Below are 7,710 nucleotides of genomic sequence, written 5' to 3' on the forward strand. Positions count from 1 at the left end.
ATTCGAAATTAAATTAAAAATTTAAAATTTAAAAATCAAATTCAAAATTTAAAATTCAAAATTAAATTAAAAATCAAATTCATAATTCGAAATTAAATTAAAAATTCAAAATTAAATTACAAATTCAAAATTAAACAAATCGAAATTATAAATAGATGGAGGGTCCAAACTAGCTGGCACCTCCAACTGAACTACCCGACAGGGTAACTGAACCTAATTTACCCGGAATGGGTAAAACAAGAATAGATTACCCGACAGGGTAGTTAAGGTTAGATTAAAACGGGATAAGTTTAACTTGAACCACAGTATTTGTGAAGTTTTTGGATGATAGTACGTTAGGGAAACTTGGGCATCGCATGTCTAGGAAGATATGGCTTCGACCTGGTGCATTTGGCCAAGTGAAACTGACCGAAGCTACCCTTAAATGGATCCTAACTAGTTAGACCAAGTTTTAGTATTAAGTTCAATGGGTAGGACTATTTGGAAAACCTCGAAGGCATGGTTACTTTAATGAGCTCCTTGTGACTCACCATAGCCCAGAAGTTTATCCAAAGAATGCTTACTTGTTGAATCCAAAGCTAAACCTGAATCTAACACAAGACTAAACAAAACCCTTTAATTGAACCTCAATTCATCTCACAAAAAGTTATAGGACTCCCTGATTGAGAATTTAGATCGGGTGAGATGATTAAGTAATTTAAAAAAAAAAAACTTAAATTATTTTAAACTTAAATTCCAAAATTATTTCAAACTTAAATTTCAAAATTATTTCAAACTTAAATTTCAAAATTATTTTAAACTTAAATTTCAAAATTATTTCAAACTTAAATTTCAAAATTATTTTTAAATTTCAAAAATATTTTAAAAACTTAAATTATTTTAAAATTAAATTTAAAAATTATTTCAAAATTAAATTTCAAAATTATTTCAAACTTAAATTTCAAAATTATTTTAAAATTTCAAAATTATTTGAAAAACTTAAATGATTTTAAAATTATTTTAAACTTAAATTTCAAAATTATTTTAAACTTAAATTTCAAAATTATTTTAAACTTAAATTTCAAAATTATTTCAAACTTAAATTTCAAAATTATTTTTCAAACTTATTCTAAGCTTAAATTTCAAAATTATTTCAAACTTAAATTTCAAAATTATTTTAAACTTAAATTTCAAAATTATTCTAAACTTAAATTTCAAAATTATTTCAAACTTAAATTTTAAATTATTTTAAAAATTATTTTTTATCTTGAATACAATAGAATAGAAAAATTAAGGAGACAATAAACATAGTGTCTGCTTCAATCACGCTATCTTTAATCCATTAAAAAGAAACCAATTCAACTACTTCATGTGTAGGAATTGGATCAATGGATGTTGGATAGTGGATGCTCCAGACATATGACTGGAGACAAGTTGAAGTTTACCAAACTCAAGTACAAGAGTCTAGGCTCAGTTGCATTCGGCAACAACGGTAAACTTAAAGTAATCAGAAAAGGTAATATTGAACTTAGTTCCGATTTCGTTATTCGAAATGTTTTATTGGTTGACAATTTTAACTTTAATTTACTAAGTATAAGTCAATTGTGTGACAGCGGATATCTAGTTAATTTCGATAAATCTGGATGTCTAGTTAAAAATATTGAAAATCCAGAAATTAAACTTAAGGGACTTAGGAAAAATAACATCTACACAATTAATTTATCAATATCCTCTATAAAGTGTCTCCTGACACAACAAGAGGAAACCCAACTGTGGCACAGAAGGCTGGGTCACACACACACAAGACTTATTTCAAGAATGAGTCAAAATGGTCTAGTTAGAGGTTTGCCCAAATTAAAATTTATTGAAAATTCAATCTGTGATGCATGTCAAAAAGGAAAACAAACCAAGTCAACTCATAAGTCAACTAACCTAGAAAGATCCAACACCATACTTGAGCTCCTTCACCTTGATCTATTTGATTCACATGGAGCCAAATCACTAAACAAGAACCAATATTGCTTAGTAATAATTGATGACTACTCCAGATACACTTGGGTAAAATTTCTAAAAACAAAAGATGAAACCTATGAAATATTTAGTAATTTTTGCAACTTAACGGAAAATGAAAAAGATACTAAAATTAAAAGAATAAGAAGTGATCACGGAGGGGAATTTGAAAATCATAAGTTCACCCAATTTTGTAAAATAAATGGATACCAACATGAATTTTCATGTCCTAGAACCCCCAACAAAATGAACTAGTCGAACGTAAAAATAGAACACTACAAGAAGCCGCTAGGACAATGTTAAACGAATATGAGTTAAGTCACCAATTTTGGGCTGAAGCAATAAATACGGCAAATTATATTCAAAATAGAATTTTAATAAACAAATATCACAACAAAACACCGTATGAACTCTACTATCATAAAATTCCCAATCTAAATTATTTAAAAGTATTTGGTTGTAAAGTTCACATTTTAAATACTAAAGATTACTTAGGAAAATTTACACCCAAATCTAACCAAGGAATATTTTTAGGATACTCCTCTACCAGTAGAGCCTTTAGAGTATATAATCAAAATACATTGAAAGTTGAAGAAACAACTAATGTAATATTTGATGAAGAAAACAACTTACCTAATATAAATGCAAATATTAACACTAATCCAAGAGATGTAGATGATGATGAAATCCAAACTAATCTTAATGAGTCTGAAGAACCAGTTTCTGACTCACAAATAAGACCAACTAGAATAAGTACCTCTCACCCACCTGACCAAATTTTGGGTGACCCAAACCTAGGAGTCAGAACTAGATCGTCCTATAGAAACCTTAGTCAGATTGCTCTAATTTCTAAAATTGAACCTAAAACTATAGAAGAAGCCCTGCCTGATCCAGACTGGATCATTGCAATGCAGGAAGAATTAGCCCAATTTGAGAGAAACCAAGTCTGGGACCTTGTACCTAAACCCATAGATAAATCAATAATAGATACTAAATGGGTTTTTATGAATAAGTTAGATGATCACGGTGATATAGTAAGAAAAAAGGCAAGATTAGTAGCCAAAGGGTTTAGTCAAGTCGAAGGCCTAGACTATGATGAAACCTATGCTCCAGTAGCTAGACTCGAGTCCATTAGGATGTTATTAGCCTATGCAGCCAATAAAGGATTCAAATTGTACCAAATGGACGTTAAGTCAGCTTTTTTAAATGGTTTTATCAAGGAAGAAGTCTACGTAAGCCAACCTCCAGGGTTTGAAGACATAGACTACCCTAATCACGTTTTTAAATTAAAAAAGGCACTATATGGACTAAAACAAGCCCCTAGAGCATGGTATGAAAGATTATCTAATTACTTAATATCCAAAGAATTTAACCAAGGACAAATTGATCCTACTTTGTTCGTGAAAACTATAGGAAAAGACATCTTTATAGCCCAAATCTATGTTGATGACATAATTTTTGGCTCAACTAACTCAAAATTTCTAAAAGAATTTATTAAGTTAATGGAAAGTGAATTTGAAATGAGCATGGTTGGGGAACTCAACTTTTTCTTAGGCTTACAAATAAAACAAACCAAAGATGGAATCTACATTTATCAAACTAAGTATGCTAAGGAGTTAATCAAAAAATTCAGCATGGAAAACTCAAAAATTATAAATACTCCAATGGCAACCAACATAAACATTGACTCTGACCCTGAAGGAAAACCTGTAGACCCAAAATACTATAGGAGTGCCATAGGGAGTTTACTTTATCTAACTGCAAGTCGACCTGACATACTGTTTGCAGTAGGTATGTGTGCAAGATATCAATCCTGTGCAAAAGAGTCACACCTAACATATGTTAAAAGAATACTGAGGTATATTAAAGGAACTCTAAATGTAGGACTTTGGTATCCAAGAACTTGCACTTTTGACCTTTATGGCTATTCTGATTCAGACTATGTCGGGTGCAAGCTAGACAGAAAAAGTACAAGTGGTGGCTGCCAGATTCTAGGTCAGTGCCTAGTAAGTTGGTCAAGCAGAAAGCAACATTGTGTTGCTCTATCCACTACAGAAGGTGAATACATAGCTCTAGGAGAATGTGCATCTCAATTGTTATGGATGATGCATACACTAAAAGACTATCAACTAGACTATAAAAATACTAAAATCTTTATTGATAATATCAGCTCAATTAATCTGACCAAAAATCCTATACACCACTCTAGGACCAAACACATAGAGGTAAAACACCACTTTGTAAGGGATCATGTAGCTAATGGTGAAATTGCACTCAACCACGTTGAGTCCAAATCAAACCTAGCTGACATTTTTACAAAACCCTTACCTGAACTTGAGTTCAGTGGACTTAGAAGGCAAATAGGAATGTGTTGGATAGAATAGATATCTTACTATTATTATTTTGTTTTCAAATTCTAGGAAAAACAGTTTTCAAAACTCCAATTTTACTAGACTTTCAAAAGTTGGGTTTAGTCTAGGATTTCCCCCTAGATATCATGTTCCCCTAGAATTAAGCCAGAGCACCTCACAAAACACCTAGGTTTACCTTGATTGTGATTGAAAAACATAGAATGGCGTGAGATGCATAGGGTATAGCCTGGACTCAAGAATGCTTATATCTGTGCATCAATATGAGTCTGGGCGTTAAATATACAATAAACATTAATCAAGTTAAAGTTCTCCAGCTCTAGTCAAGTCTATCTGGACCTAAATAACTTAACTTGACTAACCTAGTAAAAGCTATTGTCCTATAGACAATCAGCAAGTAACTAAAGGTTAGACAGTTGGCAAAAGATACTCAATTTCTTTTTCAAGAATGTTTTGTTCTCTATGGCTCTGATACCTAATATATAAACATGACTTGTGCTTGGACTTAAGGACCAACTGAATTTAAATGAATAATCTGGTCCTAAAAACTTAAATTCCAATTGACCTTAACTTCAAAACTCTGTTGAATATTGCTAACTTTAATCATGTACAACTCTTTATACATTGCCCATTTTTTGAGTTATGGCAAAGGGGGAGAGTAGCAAAAATGTAAACATAAAATTCAAGTTAAAAATTAAGGGGGACCAAAAGTTAAGGGGGAGCCAAAGTTAAGGGGGAGTATATAGGGAAAAATTTACTTTAGTTACCTTGTTCAGCTATACTTAGCAAATTTTGCCTGTGTTTAAAATGACTATCTATTCGCCTGTTTACTTAACTTCGAATTTGTGTTGCCATAATCAAAAAGGGGGAGATTGTTGGTGCGAGAAGCATCCGACGATCGAACTCGTGTTTTGATAACGGCAAAGAATTCAAAGTTAAGATGTTTTTTAGTCTAACAAGTCTACTTGAGGATTTCAGGAAAGTCCTAGCTGCGGTTAGGCAAAGGGAAAACCCTAGGGGGCGGTAACCCTAGGTCATAGGGGGTGGTAACCCTATGCGTATAGTCTTGGCAGGTTGATGGCTTCAGGCAAAGTCCTAGGGGTGGTAACCCTAGGTGAAAAGTCCCGTGTCGTGAACTGGTGAAAGACCTGACTAGGGGAAGCGGATGTCAGTAGAAAGTCTGGAAGCATCGAGTGCTGAGAAAGTCCGGACGATCTGAGCAAAGGTAAATCTCACGAGTGGAGTAGGTGAGGATGCGTTCCCGCAGAGGGAGAGGGGTCGACCTAGGGCTTCCGGCTAGAAATCCAAAGTCAGACTTATTACTTACTGTGTTTTATCAGATTCTAACATTGTCTTGAAGGGTATTTTGCTCGGACTAACCTTTGTTTGCAGGTGAGGAACCTGCTGGAAAAAGGCTGTCCGGGCGCCCGGAACAGGTCCGGGCGCCCGGGACCAAATTCTATCCCCTGCGCGACTTCGCCACGTGGAGCATCCTGGTTGGTTGGCCACGTCACACTCCAGGCGCCCGGAAGGGATCCAGGCGCCCGGAACCGCATATAAAAGGAGAGTTGAGGTGCAGCTTCAAAGAACAACGAATTCTAAGTGATCTTTCATCAACACGCTGCTCCAAAAGACGCTCCGAAGTGCTACTACAAGTGCCCGACGACCCGAAGCTTCAGAATTAGCATTTCTTGTTGTCGGTATAATTTTTGATAGCTTTTATTTGTACTCATAATTGTAATCTTTTAACGAGCTTATAGTTGTTGCCCACCGGAAGCGATCAAGGATCGCGGGCCTTCGAGTAGGAGTCGACTTAGGCTCCGAACGAAGTAAAATCGACCTGTCTCTTTATGTTGTCTCTTTATTTTATTTTCGCTTATTCCGCTGCACGTTTTAACTCCGATAGTTTTCCGATAATCGAACGAAATAGCCACGAGCGCTATTCACCCCCCCCCCCTCTAGCGCTTCTCGATCCAACAAGATATACCTTCTCCCCAGTCAGACCTTCACAGGGAACGTGATTTCAGGTAAATCCAAGTAGGGGAGGGTCATCAGTGGGTTTTGGTCAAAACCCACTGATGGACCTAGACACCTCTGATTGGACTCATTTCAGTTTGAGTGGTAATCTGAAGTTGTAAGTACTCCAAATCTTCTGAAAAATCCTTATTTAAAGCTCTATAGGTGCTGGGAAAAAATAAAATATTATCAGCCTCCGTTGGGCCTGATATTCTTGAATATCAGTCCCAACGTGGGCCTGATATGAGTGCATATCAGGCCCAACGTGGGTCTGGTATCGTATCGTTTCATAAAGCATGATTTTATTTCACCCTAATATAAACTCCAAACATTCTAACCGGGGCCTGATCAAAAAAATTAAATAAGATCAATTTTAAAAGTCCCCTTCCATAGGGTTGAAAAGAAAAGCTGTGCACTATTCCATGCCAACTGGCACGGAGCAATACCTTCTTAGAAATGGGGTATAAATACGTTTTGACACCAGATATACCTTCTCCCCAATCAGACCTTCACAGGGAACGTGATTTCAGGTAAATCCAAGTAGGGGAGGGTCATTAGTGGGTTTTAGTCAAAACTCACTATGGACCTAGACACCTCTGATTTGACTCATTTTAATTCGAGTGGTAATCTGGAGTTGCAAGAACTCCAAATCTGCTGGAAATTCCTTATTTAAAGCTCTATAGGTGCTGGAAAAAATATAAAATATAATCAGCCTCCGTTGCGCCTGATATGCTTGAATATCAGGCCCAACGTGGGCTTGGTATCGTATCGTTTCATAAAGCTTGATTCTATCTCCCCCTAATATAAACTCCAAACATTCTAACAGTGTCCTGATAAAAATAAATAAATAACATCAATTTTAAAAGTCCCCTTCCAAAGGGTTGAAAAGAAAAGTTGTGCTCTGTTCCGTGCCAACTGACACGGAGCTATACCTTCTTAGACAGGGGGTATAAATACATTTTGACACCAGATATACCTTCTCCTCAGTCAGACCTTCACAGGGAACGTGATTTCAGGTAAATCCAAGTAGGGGAGGGCCATCAGTGGGTTTTGGTCAAAATCCACTGATAGACCTAAACACCTTTGATTGGACCCATTTCAGTTTGAGTGGTAATCTGGAGTTGCAAGGACTCCAAATCTGCTGGCAAATTCTTATTTAAAGCTCTATAGGTGCTAGGAAAAAAATAAAATATAATCAGCCTCCGTTGGGCCTGATTTGCTTGAATATCAGGTCCAACGTGGACCTGATATGAGTGCATATCAGGCCCAACGTGGGTCTAGTATCGTATCATTTCATAAAGCTTGATTTTATCTCCTCCTAATATAAACTCGAAAC

This window comes from Zingiber officinale, chromosome 5B (assembly GCF_018446385.1).
Source record: "Zingiber officinale cultivar Zhangliang chromosome 5B, Zo_v1.1, whole genome shotgun sequence".
Lineage (NCBI taxonomy): Eukaryota > Viridiplantae > Streptophyta > Magnoliopsida > Zingiberales > Zingiberaceae > Zingiber > Zingiber officinale.